A 19209-nucleotide genomic window follows, 5' to 3' on the forward strand; every position below is an offset into this window, starting at 1 on the left:
TAAGAGTTAAGACCTTAACCAGTAGGCCAGAGTAAGAGTTAAGACCTTAACCATTAGGCCAGAGTAGGAGTCTAAGGCCTTAGCTATTAGGCCAGAGTAAGAGTTAAGACCTTAGCTATTAGGCCAGAGTAAGAGTTAAGACCTTAGCTATTAGGCCAGAGTAAGAGTTAAGACCTTAGCTATTAGGCCAGAGTAAGAGTTAAGACCTTAACAAGTAGGCCAGAGTAAGAGTTAAGACCTTAACCTGTAGGCCAGAGTAAGAGTTAAGACCTTAACCAGCAGGCCCGAGTAAGAGTTAAGACCTTAGCTATTAGGCCAGAGTAAGAGTTAAGACCTTAACCAGTAGGCCAGAGTAAGAGTTAAGACCTTAACCATTAGACCAGAGTACGAGTCTAAGACCTTAGCTATTAGGCCAGAGTAAGAGTTAAGACCTTACCCAGTAGGCCAGAGTAAGAGTCTAAGACCTTAGCTATTAGGCCAGAGTAAGAGTTAAGACCTTAACCAGTAGGCCAGAGTAGGAGTTAAGACGTTAACAAGTAGGCCAGAGTACAAGTCTAAGACCTTAACCAGTATACCAGGGTATGAGTCTAAGACCTTAGCTATTAGGCCAGAGTAAGAGTTAAGACCTTAACCAGTAGGCCAGAGTACAAGTCTAAGACCTTAGCTATTAGGCCAGAGTAAGAGTTAAGACCTTAACCAGTAGGCCAGAGTAAGAGTTAAGACCTTAAACATTAGGCCAGAGTAGGAGTCTAAGACCTTAGCTATTAGGCCAGAGTAAGAGTTAAGACCTTAACCATTAGGCCAGAGTAGGAGTCTAAGACCTTAGCTATTAGGCCAGAGTAAGAGTTAAGACCTTAACAAGTAGGCCAGAGTAAGAGTTAAGACCTTAACCATTAGGCCAGAGTACGAGTCTAAGACCTTAACCATTAGGCCAGAGTACGAGTCTAAGACCTTAGCTATTAGGCCAGAGTAAGAGTTAAGACCTTAACCAGTAGGCCAGAGTACGAGTCTAAGACCTAAACCATTAGGCCAGGGTACGAGTTTAAGACCTTAGCTATTAGGCCATAGTACGAGTCTAAGACCTTAGCTATTAGGCCAGAGTAAGAGTTAAGACCTTAGCTATTAGGCCAGAGTAAGAGTCTAAGACCTTACCTATTAGGCCAGAGTACGAGTCTAAGACCTTAGCTATTAGGCCAGAGTAAGAGGTAAGACCTTAACCATTAGGCCAGGGTACGAGTCTAAGACCTTAGCTATTAGGCCAGAGTAAGAGTTAAGACTTTAACCAGTAGGCCAGAGTAAGAGTGAAGACCTTAACCAGTAGGCCAGAGTACGAGTCTAAGACCTTAGTTATTAGGCCAAAGTAAGAGTTAAGACCTTAACCAGTAGGCCAGTTTAAGAGTTAAGACCTTAACCATTAGGCCAGAGTACGAGATTCTAAGACCTAAACAATTAGGCCAGAGTACGAGTTTAAGACCTTAGCTATTAGGCCATAGTACGAGTCTAAGACCTTAGCTATTAGGCCAGAGTAAGAGTTAAGACCTTAGCTACTAGGCCATAGTACGAGTCTAAGACCTTAGCTATTAGGCCAGAGTGCGAGTCTAAGACCTTAGCTATTAGGCCAGAGTAAGAGTTAAGACCTTAGCTATTAGGCAAGAGTAAGAGTTAAGACCTTAACCAGTAGGCCAGAGTAAGAGTTAAGACCTTAACCATCAGGCCAGAGTACGAGTCTAAGACCTTAGCTATTAGGCCAGAGTAAAAGTTAAGACCTTAACCTGTAGGCCATAGTAAGAGTTAAGACCTTAACCAGTAGGCCAGAGTACGAGTCTAAGACCTTAACCATTAGGCCAGAGTACGAGTCTAAGACCTTAGCTATTAGGCCAGAGTAAGAGTTAAGACCTTAGCTATTAGGCCAGAGTGCGAGTCTAAGACCTTAGCTATTAGGCCAGAGTAAGAGTTAAGACCTTAGCTATTAGGCAAGAGTAAGAGTTAAGACCTTAACCAGTAGGCCAGAGTAAGAGTTAAGACCTTAACCATCAGGCCAGAGTACGAGTCTAAGACCTTAGCTATTAGGCCAGAGTAAAAGTTAAGACCTTAACCTGTAGGCCATAGTAAGAGTTAAGACCTTAACCAGTAGGCCAGAGTACGAGTCTAAGACCTTAGCTATTAGGCCAGAGTAAGAGTTAAGACCTTAGCTATTAGGCCTGAGTAAGAGTCTAAGACCTTAGCTATTAGGCCAGAGTACGAGTCTAAGACCTTAGCTATTAGGCCAGAGTAAGAGTTAACACCTTAGCTATTAGGCCAGAGTAAGAGTTAAGACCTTAACCAGTATGCCAGAGTAAGAGTTCAGACCTTAACCATTAGGCCAGAGTACGAATCTAAGACCTTAGCTATTAGGCCAGAGTAAGAGTTAAGACCTTAACCAGTAGGCCAGAGTAAGGGTTAAGACCTTAGCTATTAGGCCAGAGTAAGTGTTAAGACCTTAGCTATTAGGCCAGAGTAAGGGTTAAGACCTTAACTATTAGGCCAGAGTAAGAGTTAAGACCTTAGCTATAAGGCCAGAGTAAGAGTTAAGACCTTAACCATTAGGCCAGAGTACGGGTCTAAGACCTTAGCTATTAGGCCAGAGTAAGAGTTCAGACCTTAACCATTAGGCCAGAGTACGAGTCTAAGACCTTAGCTATTAGGCCAGAGTAAGAGTTAAGACCTTAACCAGTAGGCCAGAGTAAGGGTTAAGACCTTAGCTATTAGGCCAGAGTAAGTGTTAAGACCTTAGCTATTAGGCAAGAGTAAAGGTTAAGACCTTAACCAGTAGGCCAGAGTAAGAGTCTAAGACCTTAGCTATTAGGCCAGAGTAAGAGTTAAGACCTTAACCAGTAGGCCAGAGTAAGAGTCTAAGACCTTAGCTATTAGGCCAGAGTAAGAGTTAAGACCTTAACCAGTAGGCCAGAGTAAGAGTTAAGACCTTAAAAAGTAGGCCAGAGTAAGAGTTAAGACCTTAACCATTAGGCCAGAGTACGAGTCTAAGACCTTAACCATTAGGCCTGAGTACGAGTCTAAGACCTTAGCTATTAGGCCAGAGTAAGAGTTAAGACCCTAACCTGTAGGCCAGAGTACGAGTTAAGACCTTAACCTGTAGGCCATAGTACGAGTCTAAGACCTTAACCAGTAGGCCAGAGTAAGAGTGAAGACCTTAACCAGTAGGCCAGAGTACGAGTCTAAGACCTTAGCTATTAGGCCAGAGTAAGAGTTAAGACCTTAGCTATTAGGCCAGAGTAAGTGTTAAGACCTTAACCAGTAGGCCAAAGTAAGAGTTAAGACCTTAACCATTAGGCCAGAGTAGGAGTCTAAGACCTTAGCTATTAGGCCAGAGTAAAAGTTAAGACCTTAACCAGTAGGACAGAGTAAGAGTTAAGACCTTAACCATTAGGCCAGAGTACAAGTCTAATACCTTAGCTATTAGGCCAGAGTAAGAGTCTAAGACCTTAGCTATTAGGCCAGAGTAAGAGTTAAGACCTTAACCATTAGGCCAGAGTACGAGTCTAAGACCTTAGCTATTAGGCCAGAGTACGAGTTAAGACCTTAACCAGTAGGCCAGAGTAAGAGTTAAGACCTTAACCATTATGCCAGAGTACGAGTCTAAGACATTAGCTATTAGGCCAGAGTAAGAGTTAAGACCATAGCTATTAGGCCAGAGTAAGGGTTAAGACCTTAACCAGTAGGCCAGAGTAAGAGTTTAGACCTTAGCTATTAGGCCAGAGTAAGAGTTAAGACCTTAACCATTAGGCCAGAGTACGAGTCTAAGACCTTAGCTATTAGGCCAGAGTAAGAGTTAAGACCTTAACCAGTAGGCCAGAGTAAGAGTTAAGACCTTAACCAGTAGGCCAGAGTAAGAGTTAAGACATTAGCTATTAGGCCAGAGTACGAGTCTAAGACCTTAGCTATTAGGCCAGAGTAAGAGTTAAGACCTTAGCTATTAGGCCAGAGTAAGAGTTAAGACCTTAGCTATTAGGCCAGAGTATGAGTCTAAGACCTTAGCTATTAGGCCAGAGTAAGAGTTAGGACCTTAGCTATTAGGCCAGAGTAAGAGTTAAGACCTTAGCTATTATGCCAGAGTAAGAGTTAAGACCTTAATCAGTAGGCCAGAGTACGAGTCGAAGACCTTAGCTATTAGGCCAGAGTAAGAGTCTAAGACGTTAGCTATTAGGCCAGAGTAAGAGTCAAGACCTTAACCAGTAGGCAAGAGTAAGAGTTAAGACCTTATCTATTAGGCCAGAGTAAGAGTTAAGACCTTAACCAGTAGGCCAGAGTAAGAGTTAAGACCTTAAACATTAGGCCATAATACGAGTCTAAGACCTTAGCTTTTTTGGCCAGAGTAAGAGTTAAGACCTTAACCATTAGGCCAGAGTACGAGTATAAGACCTTAGCTATTAGGCCAGAGTAAGAGTGAAGACCTTATCCAGTAGGCCAGAGTAAGAGTTAAGACCTTAACCAGTAGGCCAGATAAAGAGTTAAGACCTTAGCTATTAGGCCAGAGTAAGAGTTAAGACCATAACCAGTAGGCCAGAGTAAGAGTTAAGACGTTAACCTGTAGGCCATAGTACGAGTATAAGACCTTAGCTATTAGGCCAGAGTAAGAGTCTAAGACCTTAGCTATTAGGCCAGAGTAAGAGTTAAGACGTTAGCTATTAGGCCAGAGTAAGAATTAAGACCTTAATCAGTAGGCCAGAGTAAGAGTTAAGACCTTAACCATTAGGCCAGAGTACGAGTCTAAGACCTTAGCTATTAGGTCACAGTAAGAGTTAAGACCTTAACCATTAGGCCAGAGTATGAGTATAAGACCTTAGCTATTAGGCCAGAGTACGAGTCTAAGACCTTAGCTATTAGGCCAGAGTAAGAGTTAAGACCTTAGCTATTAGGCCAGAGTAAGAGTTAAACCTTAACCAGTAGGCCAGAGTACGAGTTAATACCTTAACCATTGGGCCAGAGTACGAGTCTAAGACCTTAGCTACTAGGCCAGAGTAAGAGTTAATACCTTAACCAGTAGGCCAGAGTAAGAGTTAAGACCTTAACCTGTATGCCATAGTACGAGTATACGACCTTAACCAGTAGGCCAGAGTAAGAGTCAAGACCGTAACCAGTAGGAGATAGTAAGAGTCTAAGACCTTATCCATTAGGCCAGAGTAAGAGTTAAGACCTTAACCATTAGGCCTGAGTAAGAGTCAAGACCTTAACCTTTAGGCCAGAGAAAGAGTCAAGACCTTAACCATTATGCCAGAGTAAGAATCAAGACCTTAGCTATTAGGCTAGAGTAAGAGTTAGGACCTAAACCATTAGGCCAGAGTACGAGTCTAAGTCCTTAGCTATTAGGCCAGTGTAAGAGTTAAGACCTTAGCTATTAGGCCAGAGTAAGAGTTAAGACCTTAACCAGTAGGCCAGAGTACGAGTCTAAGACCTTAGCTATTAGGCCAGAGTACGAGTCTAAGACCGTAGCTATTAGGCCAGAGTAAGGGTTAAGACCTTAACCAGTAGGCCAGAGTACACGTCTAAGACCTTAGCTATTAGGCCAGAGTAAGAGTTAACACCTTAACCAGTAGGCCAGAGTAAGAGTTAAGACCTTAGCTATTAGGCCAGAGTAAGAGTTAAGACCTTAGCTATTAGGCCAGAGTAAGAGTTAAGACCTTAACCATTAGGCCAGAGTACACGTCTAAGACCTTAGCTATTAGGCCAGAGTAAGAGTTAAGACCTTAGCTATTAGGCCACAGTATGAGTCTAAGACCTTAGCTATAAGGCCATAGTACGAGTTAAGACCTTAGCTATTAGGCCAGAGTAAGAGTTAAGACCTTAACCTGTAGGCCATAGTACGAGTATAAGACCTTAGCTATTAGGCCAGAGTAAGAGTCTAAGACCTTAGCTACTAGGCCAGAGTAAGAGTTAAGACGTTAGCTATTAGGCCAGAGTAAGAGTTAAGACCTTAATCAGTAGGCCAGAGTAAGAGTTAAGACCTTAACCTGTAGGCCATAGTAAGAGATAAGACCTTAACCAGTAGGCCAGAGTAAGAGTTAAGACCTTAGCTATTAGGCCAGAGTAAGAGTTAAGACCTTAGCTATTAGGCCAGAGTAAGAGTTAAGACCTTAACCAGTAGGCCAGAGTACGAGTCTAAGACCTTAGCTATTAGGCCAGAGTAAGAGTTAAGACCTTAGCTATTAGGCCAGAGTAAGAGTTAAGACCTTAATCATTAGGCCAGAGTACAAGTCTAATACCTTAGCTATTAGGCCAGAGTAAGAATTAAGACCTTAAAAATTAGGCCAGAGTACGAGTCTAAGACCTTAGCTATTAGGCCAGAGTAAGAGTTACGACCTTAAACAGTAGGCCAGAGTAAGAGTTAAGACCTTAACCAGTAGGCCAGAGTACGAGTCGAAGACTTAGCTATTAGGCCAGAGTAAGAGTTAAGACCTTAGCTATTAGGCCAGAGTAAGAGTTAAGACCTTAACCAGTAGGCCAGAGTAAGAGTTAATACCTTAACCATTAGGCCAGAGTACGAGTCTAAGACCTTAGCTATTAGGCCATAGTACGGGTCTAAGACCTTAGCTATTAGGCCAGAGTAAGAGTTAAGACCTTAGCTATTAGGCCAGAGTAAGAGTTAAGACCTTAACTTGTAGGCCATAGTACGAGTCTAAGACCTTAGCTATTAGGCCAGAGTAAGAGTTAAGACCTTAACCATTAGGCCAGAGTACGAGTCTAAGACCTTAGCTATTAGGCCAGAGTAAGAGTTAAGACCTTAACCATTAGGCCATAGTATGAGTCTAAGACCTTAACCAGTAGGCCAGAGTAAGAGTTAAGACCTTAACCAGTAGGCCAGAGAAAGAGTTAAGACATTAGCTATTAGGCCAGAGTACGAGTCTAAGACCTTAGCTATTAGGCTAGAGTAAGAGTTAAGACCTTAGCTATTAGGCCAGAGTAAGAGTTAAGACCTTAGCTATTAGGCCAGAGTATGAGTCTAAGACCTTAGCTATTAGGCCAGAGTAAGAGTTAAGACCTTAGCTATTAGGCCATAGTAAGAGTTAAGACCTTAGCGATTATGCCAGAGTAAGAGTTAAGACCTTAACCAGTAGGCCAGGGTACGAGTCTAAGACCTTAGCTATTAGGCCAGAGTAAGAGTTAAGACGTTAGCTATTAGGCCAGAGTAAGAGTTAAGACCTTAACCAGTAGGCAAGAGTAAGAGTTAAGACCTTATCTATTAGGCCAGAGTAAGAGTTAAGACCTTAACCAGTAGGCCAGAGTAAGAGTTAAGACCTTAAACATTAGGCCATTATACGAGTCTAAGACCTTAGCTTTTAGGCCAGAGTAAGAGTTAAGACCTTAACCATTAGGCCAGAGTACGAGTCTAAGACCTTAGCTATTAGGCCAGAATAAAAGTTAAGACCTTAGCTATTAGGCCAGAGTAAGAGTTAAGACCTTAACCATTAGGCCATAGTATGAGTCTAAGACCTTAACCAGTAGGCCAGAGTAAGAGTTAAGACCTTAACCAGTAGGCCAGAGAAAGAGTTAAGACATTAGCTATTAGGCCAGAGTACGAGTCTAAGACCTTAGCTATTAGGCCAGAGTAAGAGTTAAGACCTTAGCTATTAGGCCAGAGTAAGAGTTAAGACCTTAGCTATTAGGCCAGAGTATGAGTCTAAGACCTTAGCTATTAGGCCAGAGTAAGAGTTAAGACCTTAGCTATTAGGCCATAGTAAGAGTTAAGACCTTAGCGATTATGCCAGAGTAAGAGTTAAGACCTTAACCAGTAGGCCAGGGTACGAGTCTAAGACCTTAGCTATTAGGCCAGAGTAAGAGTTAAGACGTTAGCTATTAGGCCAGAGTAAGAGTTAAGACCTTAACCAGTAGGCAAGAGTAAGAGTTAAGACCTTATCTATTAGGCCAGAGTAAGAGTTAAGACCTTAACCAGTAGGCCAGAGTAAGAGTTAAGACCTTAAACATTAGGCCATTATACGAGTCTAAGACCTTAGCTTTTAGGCCAGAGTAAGAGTTAAGACCTTAACCATTAGGCCAGAGTACGAGTCTAAGACCTTAGCTATTTGGCCAGAGTAAGAGTTAAGACCTTAAAATTAAACCAGAGTACGAGTATAAGACCTTAGCTATTAGGCCAGAGTAAGAGTTAAGACCTTAACCTGTAGGCCATCGTAAGAGATAAGACCTTAACCAGTAGGCCAGAGCAAGAGTTAAGACCTTAACCATTAGGCAAGAGTATGAGTCTAAGACCTTAGCTATTAGGTCAGAGTACGAGTCTAAGACCTTAGCTATTAGGCCAGAGTAAGAGTTAAGACCTTAACCAGTAGGCCAGAGTAAGGGTTAAGACCTTAGCTATTAGGCCAGAGTAAGTGTTAAGACCTTAGCTATTAGGCCAGAGTAAGGGTTAAGACCTTAACCAGTAGGCCAGAGTAAGAGTCTAAGACCTTAGCTATTAGGCCAGAGTAAGAGTTAAGACCTTAACCAGTAGGCCAGAGTAAGAGTTAAGACCTTAACCAGTATACCAGAGTATGAGTCTAAGACCTTAGCTATTAGGCCAGAGTAAGAGTTAAGACCTTAACCAGTAGGCCAGAGTAAGAGTTAAGACCTTAACCATTAGGCCAGAGTAGGAGTCTAAGACCTTAGCTATTAGGCCAGAGTAAGAGTTAAGACCTTAACCATTAGGCCAGGGTACGAGTCTAAGACCTTAGCTATTAGGCCAGAGTAAGAGTTAAGACCTTAACCATTAGGCCAGAGTACGAGTCTAAGACCTTAGCTATTAGGCCAGAGTAAGAGTTAAGACCTTAACCAGTAGGCCAGAGTAAGAGTGAAGACCTTAACCAGTAGGCCAGAGTACGAGTCTAAGACCTTAGTTATTAGGCCAAAGTAAGAGTTAAGACCTTAACCAGTAGGCCAGAGTAAGAGTTAAGACCTTAACCATTAGGCCAGAGTAGGAGTCTAAGGCCTTAGCTATTAGGCCAGAGTAAGAGTTAAGACCTTAGCTATTAGGCCAGAGTAAGAGTTAAGACCTTAGCTATTAGGCCAGAGTAAGAGTTAAGACCTTAGCTATTAGGCCAGAGTAAGAGTTAAGACCTTAACAAGTAGGCCAGAGTAAGAGTTAAGACCTTAACCTGTAGGCCAGAGTAAGAGTTAAGACCTTAACCAGCAGGCCCGAGTAAGAGTTAAGACCTTAGCTATTAGGCCAGAGTAAGAGTTAAGACCTTAACCAGTAGGCCAGAGTAAGAGTTAAGACCTTAACCATTAGACCAGAGTACGAGTCTAAGACCTTAGCTATTAGGCCAGAGTAAGAGTTAAGACCTTACCCAGTAGGCCAGAGTAAGAGTCTAAGACCTTAGCTATTAGGCCAGAGTAAGAGTTAAGACCTTAACCAGTAGGCCAGAGTAGGAGTTAAGACGTTAACAAGTAGGCCAGAGTACAAGTCTAAGACCTTAACCAGTATACCAGGGTATGAGTCTAAGACCTTAGCTATTAGGCCAGAGTAAGAGTTAAGACCTTAACCAGTAGGCCAGAGTACAAGTCTAAGACCTTAGCTATTAGGCCAGAGTAAGAGTTAAGACCTTAACCAGTAGGCCAGAGTAAGAGTTAAGACCTTAAACATTAGGCCAGAGTAGGAGTCTAAGACCTTAGCTATTAGGCCAGAGTAAGAGTTAAGACCTTAACCATTAGGCCAGAGTAGGAGTCTAAGACCTTAGCTATTAGGCCAGAGTAAGAGTTAAGACCTTAACAAGTAGGCCAGAGTAAGAGTTAAGACCTTAACCATTAGGCCAGAGTACGAGTCTAAGACCTTAACCATTAGGCCAGAGTACGAGTCTAAGACCTTAGCTATTAGGCCAGAGTAAGAGTTAAGACCTTAACCAGTAGGCCAGAGTACGAGTCTAAGACCTAAACCATTAGGCCAGGGTACGAGTTTAAGACCTTAGCTATTAGGCCATAGTACGAGTCTAAGACCTTAGCTATTAGGCCAGAGTAAGAGTTAAGACCTTAGCTATTAGGCCAGAGTAAGAGTCTAAGACCTTACCTATTAGGCCAGAGTACGAGTCTAAGACCTTAGCTATTAGGCCAGAGTAAGAGGTAAGACCTTAACCATTAGGCCAGGGTACGAGTCTAAGACCTTAGCTATTAGGCCAGAGTAAGAGTTAAGACTTTAACCAGTAGGCCAGAGTAAGAGTGAAGACCTTAACCAGTAGGCCAGAGTACGAGTCTAAGACCTTAGTTATTAGGCCAAAGTAAGAGTTAAGACCTTAACCAGTAGGCCAGTTTAAGAGTTAAGACCTTAACCATTAGGCCAGAGTACGAGATTCTAAGACCTAAACAATTAGGCCAGAGTACGAGTTTAAGACCTTAGCTATTAGGCCATAGTACGAGTCTAAGACCTTAGCTATTAGGCCAGAGTAAGAGTTAAGACCTTAGCTACTAGGCCATAGTACGAGTCTAAGACCTTAGCTATTAGGCCAGAGTGCGAGTCTAAGACCTTAGCTATTAGGCCAGAGTAAGAGTTAAGACCTTAGCTATTAGGCAAGAGTAAGAGTTAAGACCTTAACCAGTAGGCCAGAGTAAGAGTTAAGACCTTAACCATCAGGCCAGAGTACGAGTCTAAGACCTTAGCTATTAGGCCAGAGTAAAAGTTAAGACCTTAACCTGTAGGCCATAGTAAGAGTTAAGACCTTAACCAGTAGGCCAGAGTACGAGTCTAAGACCTTAACCATTAGGCCAGAGTACGAGTCTAAGACCTTAGCTATTAGGCCAGAGTAAGAGTTAAGACCTTAGCTATTAGGCCAGAGTGCGAGTCTAAGACCTTAGCTATTAGGCCAGAGTAAGAGTTAAGACCTTAGCTATTAGGCAAGAGTAAGAGTTAAGACCTTAACCAGTAGGCCAGAGTAAGAGTTAAGACCTTAACCATCAGGCCAGAGTACGAGTCTAAGACCTTAGCTATTAGGCCAGAGTAAAAGTTAAGACCTTAACCTGTAGGCCATAGTAAGAGTTAAGACCTTAACCAGTAGGCCAGAGTACGAGTCTAAGACCTTAGCTATTAGGCCAGAGTAAGAGTTAAGACCTTAGCTATTAGGCCTGAGTAAGAGTCTAAGACCTTAGCTATTAGGCCAGAGTACGAGTCTAAGACCTTAGCTATTAGGCCAGAGTAAGAGTTAACACCTTAGCTATTAGGCCAGAGTAAGAGTTAAGACCTTAACCAGTATGCCAGAGTAAGAGTTCAGACCTTAACCATTAGGCCAGAGTACGAATCTAAGACCTTAGCTATTAGGCCAGAGTAAGAGTTAAGACCTTAACCAGTAGGCCAGAGTAAGGGTTAAGACCTTAGCTATTAGGCCAGAGTAAGTGTTAAGACCTTAGCTATTAGGCCAGAGTAAGGGTTAAGACCTTAACTATTAGGCCAGAGTAAGAGTTAAGACCTTAGCTATAAGGCCAGAGTAAGAGTTAAGACCTTAACCATTAGGCCAGAGTACGGGTCTAAGACCTTAGCTATTAGGCCAGAGTAAGAGTTCAGACCTTAACCATTAGGCCAGAGTACGAGTCTAAGACCTTAGCTATTAGGCCAGAGTAAGAGTTAAGACCTTAACCAGTAGGCCAGAGTAAGGGTTAAGACCTTAGCTATTAGGCCAGAGTAAGTGTTAAGACCTTAGCTATTAGGCAAGAGTAAAGGTTAAGACCTTAACCAGTAGGCCAGAGTAAGAGTCTAAGACCTTAACCATCAGGCCAGAGTACGAGTCTAAGACCTTAGCTATTAGGCCAGAGTAAAAGTTAAGACCTTAACCTGTAGGCCATAGTAAGAGTTAAGACCTTAACCAGTAGGCCAGAGTACGAGTCTAAGACCTTAGCTATTAGGCCAGAGTAAGAGTTAAGACCTTAGCTATTAGGCCTGAGTAAGAGTCTAAGACCTTAGCTATTAGGCCAGAGTACGAGTCTAAGACCTTAGCTATTAGGCCAGAGTAAGAGTTAACACCTTAGCTATTAGGCCAGAGTAAGAGTTAAGACCTTAACCAGTATGCCAGAGTAAGAGTTCAGACCTTAACCATTAGGCCAGAGTACGAATCTAAGACCTTAGCTATTAGGCCAGAGTAAGAGTTAAGACCTTAACCAGTAGGCCAGAGTAAGGGTTAAGACCTTAGCTATTAGGCCAGAGTAAGTGTTAAGACCTTAGCTATTAGGCCAGAGTAAGGGTTAAGACCTTAACTATTAGGCCAGAGTAAGAGTTAAGACCTTAGCTATAAGGCCAGAGTAAGAGTTAAGACCTTAACCATTAGGCCAGAGTACGGGTCTAAGACCTTAGCTATTAGGCCAGAGTAAGAGTTCAGACCTTAACCATTAGGCCAGAGTACGAGTCTAAGACCTTAGCTATTAGGCCAGAGTAAGAGTTAAGACCTTAACCAGTAGGCCAGAGTAAGGGTTAAGACCTTAGCTATTAGGCCAGAGTAAGTGTTAAGACCTTAGCTATTAGGCAAGAGTAAAGGTTAAGACCTTAACCAGTAGGCCAGAGTAAGAGTCTAAGACCTTAGCTATTAGGCCAGAGTAAGAGTTAAGACCTTAACCAGTAGGCCAGAGTAAGAGTCTAAGACCTTAGCTATTAGGCCAGAGTAAGAGTTAAGACCTTAACCAGTAGGCCAGAGTAAGAGTTAAGACCTTAAAAAGTAGGCCAGAGTAAGAGTTAAGACCTTAACCATTAGGCCAGAGTACGAGTCTAAGACCTTAACCATTAGGCCTGAGTACGAGTCTAAGACCTTAGCTATTAGGCCAGAGTAAGAGTTAAGACCCTAACCTGTAGGCCAGAGTACGAGTTAAGACCTTAACCTGTAGGCCATAGTACGAGTCTAAGACCTTAACCAGTAGGCCAGAGTAAGAGTGAAGACCTTAACCAGTAGGCCAGAGTACGAGTCTAAGACCTTAGCTATTAGGCCAGAGTAAGAGTTAAGACCTTAGCTATTAGGCCAGAGTAAGTGTTAAGACCTTAACCAGTAGGCCAGAGTAAGAGTTAAGACCTTAACCATTAGGCCAGAGTAGGAGTCTAAGACCTTAGCTATTAGGCCAGAGTAAAAGTTAAGACCTTAACCAGTAGGACAGAGTAAGAGTTAAGACCTTAACCATTAGGCCAGAGTACAAGTCTAATACCTTAGCTATTAGGCCAGAGTAAGAGTCTAAGACCTTAGCTATTAGGCCAGAGTAAGAGTTAAGACCTTAACCATTAGGCCAGAGTACGAGTCTAAGACCTTAGCTATTAGGCCAGAGTACGAGTTAAGACCTTAACCAGTAGGCCAGAGTAAGAGTTAAGACCTTAACCATTATGCCAGAGTACGAGTCTAAGACATTAGCTATTAGGCCAGAGTAAGAGTTAAGACCATAGCTATTAGGCCAGAGTAAGGGTTAAGACCTTAACCAGTAGGCCAGAGTAAGAGTTTAGACCTTAGCTATTAGGCCAGAGTAAGAGTTAAGACCTTAACCATTAGGCCAGAGTACGAGTCTAAGACCTTAGCTATTAGGCCAGAGTAAGAGTTAAGACCTTAACCAGTAGGCCAGAGTAAGAGTTAAGACCTTAACCAGTAGGCCAGAGTAAGAGTTAAGACATTAGCTATTAGGCCAGAGTACGAGTCTAAGACCTTAGCTATTAGGCCAGAGTAAGAGTTAAGACCTTAGCTATTAGGCCAGAGTAAGAGTTAAGACCTTAGCTATTAGGCCAGAGTATGAGTCTAAGACCTTAGCTATTAGGCCAGAGTAAGAGTTAGGACCTTAGCTATTAGACCAGAGTAAGAGTTAAGACCTTAGCTATTATGCCAGAGTAAGAGTTAAGACCTTAATCAGTAGGCCAGAGTACGAGTCGAAGACCTTAGCTATTAGGCCAGAGTAAGAGTCTAAGACGTTAGCTATTAGGCCAGAGTAAGAGTCAAGACCTTAACCAGTAGGCAAGAGTAAGAGTTAAGACCTTATCTATTAGGCCAGAGTAAGAGTTAAGACCTTAACCAGTAGGCCAGAGTAAGAGTTAAGACCTTAAACATTAGGCCATAATACGAGTCTAAGACCTTAGCTTTTTTGGCCAGAGTAAGAGTTAAGACCTTAACCATTAGGCCAGAGTACGAGTATAAGACCTTAGCTATTAGGCCAGAGTAAGAGTGAAGACCTTATCCAGTAGGCCAGAGTAAGAGTTAAGACCTTAACCAGTAGGCCAGATAAAGAGTTAAGACCTTAGCTATTAGGCCAGAGTAAGAGTTAAGACCATAACCAGTAGGCCAGAGTAAGAGTTAAGACGTTAACCTGTAGGCCATAGTACGAGTATAAGACCTTAGCTATTAGGCCAGAGTAAGAGTCTAAGACCTTAGCTATTAGGCCAGAGTAAGAGTTAAGACGTTAGCTATTAGGCCAGAGTAAGAATTAAGACCTTAATCAGTAGGCCAGAGTAAGAGTTAAGACCTTAACCATTAGGCCAGAGTACGAGTCTAAGACCTTAGCTATTAGGTCACAGTAAGAGTTAAGACCTTAACCATTAGGCCAGAGTATGAGTATAAGACCTTAGCTATTAGGCCAGAGTACGAGTCTAAGACCTTAGCTATTACGCCAGAGTAAGAGTTAAGACCTTAGCTATTAGGCCAGAGTAAGAGTTAAACCTTAACCAGTAGGCCAGAGTACGAGTTAATACCTTAACCATTGGGCCAGAGTACGAGTCTAAGACCTTAGCTACTAGGCCAGAGTAAGAGTTAATACCTTAACCAGTAGGCCAGAGTAAGAGTTAAGACCTTAACCTGTATGCCATAGTACGAGTATACGACCTTAACCAGTAGGCCAGAGTAAGAGTCAAGACCGTAACCAGTAGGAGATAGTAAGAGTCTAAGACCTTATCCATTAGGCCAGAGTAAGAGTTAAGACCTTAACCATTAGGCCTGAGTAAGAGTCAAGACCTTAACCTTTAGGCCAGAGAAAGAGTCAAGACCTTAACCATTATGCCAGAGTAAGAATCAAGACCTTAGCTATTAGGCTAGAGTAAGAGTTAGGACCTAAACCATTAGGCCAGAGTACGAGTCTAAGTCCTTAGCTATTAGGCCAGTGTAAGAGTTAAGACCTTAGCTATTAGGCCAGAGTAAGAGTTAAGACCTTAACCAGTAGGCCAGAGTACGAGTCTAAGACCTTAGCTATTAGGCCAGAGTACGAGTCAAAGACCGTAGCTATTAGGCCAGAGTAAGGGTTAAGACCTTAACCAGTAGGCCAGAGTACACGTCTAAGACCTTAGCTATTAGGCCAGAGTAAGAGTTAACACCTTAACCAGTAGGCCAGAGTAAGAGTTAAGACCTTAGCTATTAGGCCAGAGTAAGAGTTAAGACCTTAGCTATTAGGCCAGAGTAAGAGTTAAGACCTTAACCATTAGGCCAGAGTACACGTCTAAGACCTTAGCTATTAGGCCAGAGTAAGAGTTAAGACCTTAGCTATTAGGCCACAGTATGAGTCTAAGACCTTAGCTATAAGGCCATAGTACGAGTTAAGACCTTAGCTATTAGGCCAGAGTAAGAGTTAAGACCTTAACCTGTAGGCCATAGTACGAGTATAAGACCTTAGCTATTAGGCCAGAGTAAGAGTCTAAGACCTTAGCTACTAGGCCAGAGTAAGAGTTAAGACGTTAGCTATTAGGCCAGAGTAAGAGTTAAGACCTTAATCAGTAGGCCAGAGTAAGAGTTAAGACCTTAACCTGTAGGCCATAGTAAGAGATAAGACCTTAACCAGTAGGCCAGAGTAAGAGTTAAGACCTTAGCTATTAGGCCAGAGTAAGAGTTAAGACCTTAGCTATTAGGCCAGAGTAAGAGTTAAGACCTTAACCAGTAGGCCAGAGTACGAGTCTAAGACCTTAGCTATTAGGCCAGAGTAAGAGTTAAGACCTTAGCTATTAGGCCAGAGTAAGAGTTAAGACCTTAATCATTAGGCCAGAGTACAAGTCTAATACCTTAGCTATTAGGCCAGAGTAAGAATTAAGACCTTAAAAATTAGGCCAGAGTACGAGTCTAAGACCTTAGCTATTAGGCCAGAGTAAGAGTTACGACCTTAAACAGTAGGCCAGAGTAAGAGTTAAGACCTTAACCAGTAGGCCAGAGTACGAGTCGAAGACTTAGCTATTAGGCCAGAGTAAGAGTTAAGACCTTAGCTATTAGGCCAGAGTAAGAGTTAAGACCTTAACCAGTAGGCCAGAGTAAGAGTTAATACCTTAACCATTAGGCCAGAGTACGAGTCTAAGACCTTAGCTATTAGGCCATAGTACGGGTCTAAGACCTTAGCTATTAGGCCAGAGTAAGAGTTAAGACCTTAGCTATTAGGCCAGAGTAAGAGTTAAGACCTTAACTTGTAGGCCATAGTACGAGTCTAAGACCTTAGCTATTAGGCCAGAGTAAGAGTTAAGACCTTAACCATTAGGCCAGAGTACGAGTCTAAGACCTTAGCTATTAGGCCAGAGTAAGAGTTAAGACCTTAACCATTAGGCCATAGTATGAGTCTAAGACCTTAACCAGTAGGCCAGAGTAAGAGTTAAGACCTTAACCAGTAGGCCAGAGAAAGAGTTAAGACATTAGCTATTAGGCCAGAGTACGAGTCTAAGACCTTAGCTATTAGGCTAGAGTAAGAGTTAAGACCTTAGCTATTAGGCCAGAGTAAGAGTTAAGACCTTAGCTATTAGGCCAGAGTATGAGTCTAAGACCTTAGCTATTAGGCCAGAGTAAGAGTTAAGACCTTAGCTATTAGGCCATAGTAAGAGTTAAGACCTTAGCGATTATGCCAGAGTAAGAGTTAAGACCTTAACCAGTAGGCCAGGGTACGAGTCTAAGACCTTAGCTATTAGGCCAGAGTAAGAGTTAAGACGTTAGCTATTAGGCCAGAGTAAGAGTTAAGACCTTAACCAGTAGGCAAGAGTAAGAGTTAAGACCTTATCTATTAGGCCAGAGTAAGAGTTAAGACCTTAACCAGTAGGCCAGAGTAAGAGTTAAGACCTTAAACATTAGGCCATTATACGAGTCTAAGACCTTAGCTTTTAGGCCAGAGTAAGAGTTAAGACCTTAACCATTAGGCCAGAGTACGAGTCTAAGACCTTAGCTATTTGGCCAGAGTAAGAGTTAAGACCTTAAAATTAAACCAGAGTACGAGTATAAGACCTTAGCTATTAGGCCAGAGTAAGAGTTAAGACCTTAACCTGTAGGCCATCGTAAGAGATAAGACCTTAACCAGTAGGCCAGAGTAAGAGTTAAGACCTTAACCATTAGGCAAGAGTATGAGTCTAAGACCTTAGCTATTAGGTCAGAGTACGAGTCTAAGACCTTAGCTATTAGGCCAGAGTAAGAGTTAAGACCTTAACCAGTAGGCCAGAGTAAGGGTTAAGACCTTAGCTATTAGGCCAGAGTAAGTGTTAAGACCTTAGCTATTAGGCCAGAGTAAGGGTTAAGACCTTAACCAGTAGGCCAGAGTAAGAGTCTAAGACCTTAGCTATTAGGCCAGAGTAAGAGTTAAGACCTTAACCAGTAGGCCAGAGTAAGAGTTAAGACCTTAACCAGTATACCAGAGTATGAGTCTAAGACCTTAGCTATTAGGCCAGAGTAAGAGTTAAGACCTTAACCAGTAGGCCAGAGTAAGAGTTAAGACCTTAACCATTAGGCCAGAGTAGGAGTCTAAGACCTTAGCTATTAGGCCAGAGTAAGAGTTAAGACCTTAACCATTAGGCCAGGGTACGAGTCTAAGACCTTAGCTATAAGGCCAGAGTAAGAGTTAAGACCTTAACCATTAGGCCAGAGTACGAGTCTAAGACCTTAGCTATTAGGCCAGAGTAAGAGTTAAGACCTTAACCAGTAGGCCAGAGTAAGAGTGAAGACCTTAACCAGTAGGCCAGAGTACGAGTCTAAGACCTTAGTTATTAGGCCAAAGTAAGAGTTAAGACCTTAACCAGTAGGCCAGAGTAAGAGTTAAGACCTTAACCATTAGGCCAGAGTAGGAGTCTAAGGCCTTAGCTATTAGGCCAGAGTAAGAGTTAAGACCTTAGCTATTAGGCCAGAGTAAGAGTTAAGACCTTAGCTATTAGGCCAGAGTAAGAGTTAAGACCTTAGCTATTAGGCCAGAGTAAGAGTTAAGACCTTAACAAGTAGGCCAGAGTAAGAGTTAAGACCTTAACCTGTAGGCCAGAGTAAGAGTTAAGACCTTAACCAGCAGGCCCGAGTAAGAGTTAAGACCTTAGCTATTAGGCCAGAGTAAGAGTTAAGACCTTAACCAGTAGGCCAGAGTAAGAGTTAAGACCTTAACCATTAGACCAGAGTACGAGTCTAAGACCTTAGCTATTAGGCCAGAGTAAGAGTTAAGACCTTACCCAGTAGGCCAGAGTAAGAGTCTAAGACCTTAGCTATTAGGCCAGAGTAAGAGTTAAGACCTTAACCAGTAGGCCAGAGTAGGAGTTAAGACGTTAACAAGTAGGCCAGAGTACAAGTCTAAGACCTTAACCAGTATACCAGGGTATGAGTCTAAGACCTTAGCTATTAGGCCAGAGTAAGAGTTAAGACCTTAACCAGTAGGCCAGAGTACAAGTCTAAGACCTTAGCTATTAGGCCAGAGTAAGAGTTAAGACCTTAACCAGTAGGCCAGAGTAAGAGTTAAGACCTTAAACATTAGGCCAGAGTAGGAGTCTAAGACCTTAGCTATTAGGCCAGAGTAAGAGTTAAGACCTTAACCATTAGGCCAGAGTAGGAGTCTAAGACCTTAGCTATTAGGCCAGAGTAAGAGTTAAGACCTTAACAAGTAGGCCAGAGTAAGAGTTAAGACCTTAACCATTAGGCCAGAGTACGAGTCTAAGACCTTAACCATTAGGCCAGAGTACGAGTCTAAGACCTTAGCTATTAGGCCAGAGTAAGAGTTAAGACCTTAACCAGTAGGCCAGAGTACGAGTCTAAGACCTAAACCATTAGGCCAGGGTACGAGTTTAAGACCTTAGCTATTAGGCCATAGTACGAGTCTAAGACCTTAGCTATTAGGCCAGAGTAAGAGTTAAGACCTTAGCTATTAGGCCAGAGTAAGAGTCTAAGACCTTACCTATTAGGCCAGAGTACGAGTCTAAGACCTTAGCTATTAGGCCAGAGTAAGAGGTAAGACCTTAACCATTAGGCCAGGGTACGAGTCTAAGACCTTAGCTATTAGGCCAGAGTAAGAGTTAAGACTTTAACCAGT

Source organism: Triturus cristatus, chromosome 10 (genome assembly GCF_964204655.1).
Source record: "Triturus cristatus chromosome 10, aTriCri1.1, whole genome shotgun sequence".
In the NCBI taxonomy this organism is placed as follows: Eukaryota; Metazoa; Chordata; class Amphibia; order Caudata; family Salamandridae; genus Triturus; species Triturus cristatus.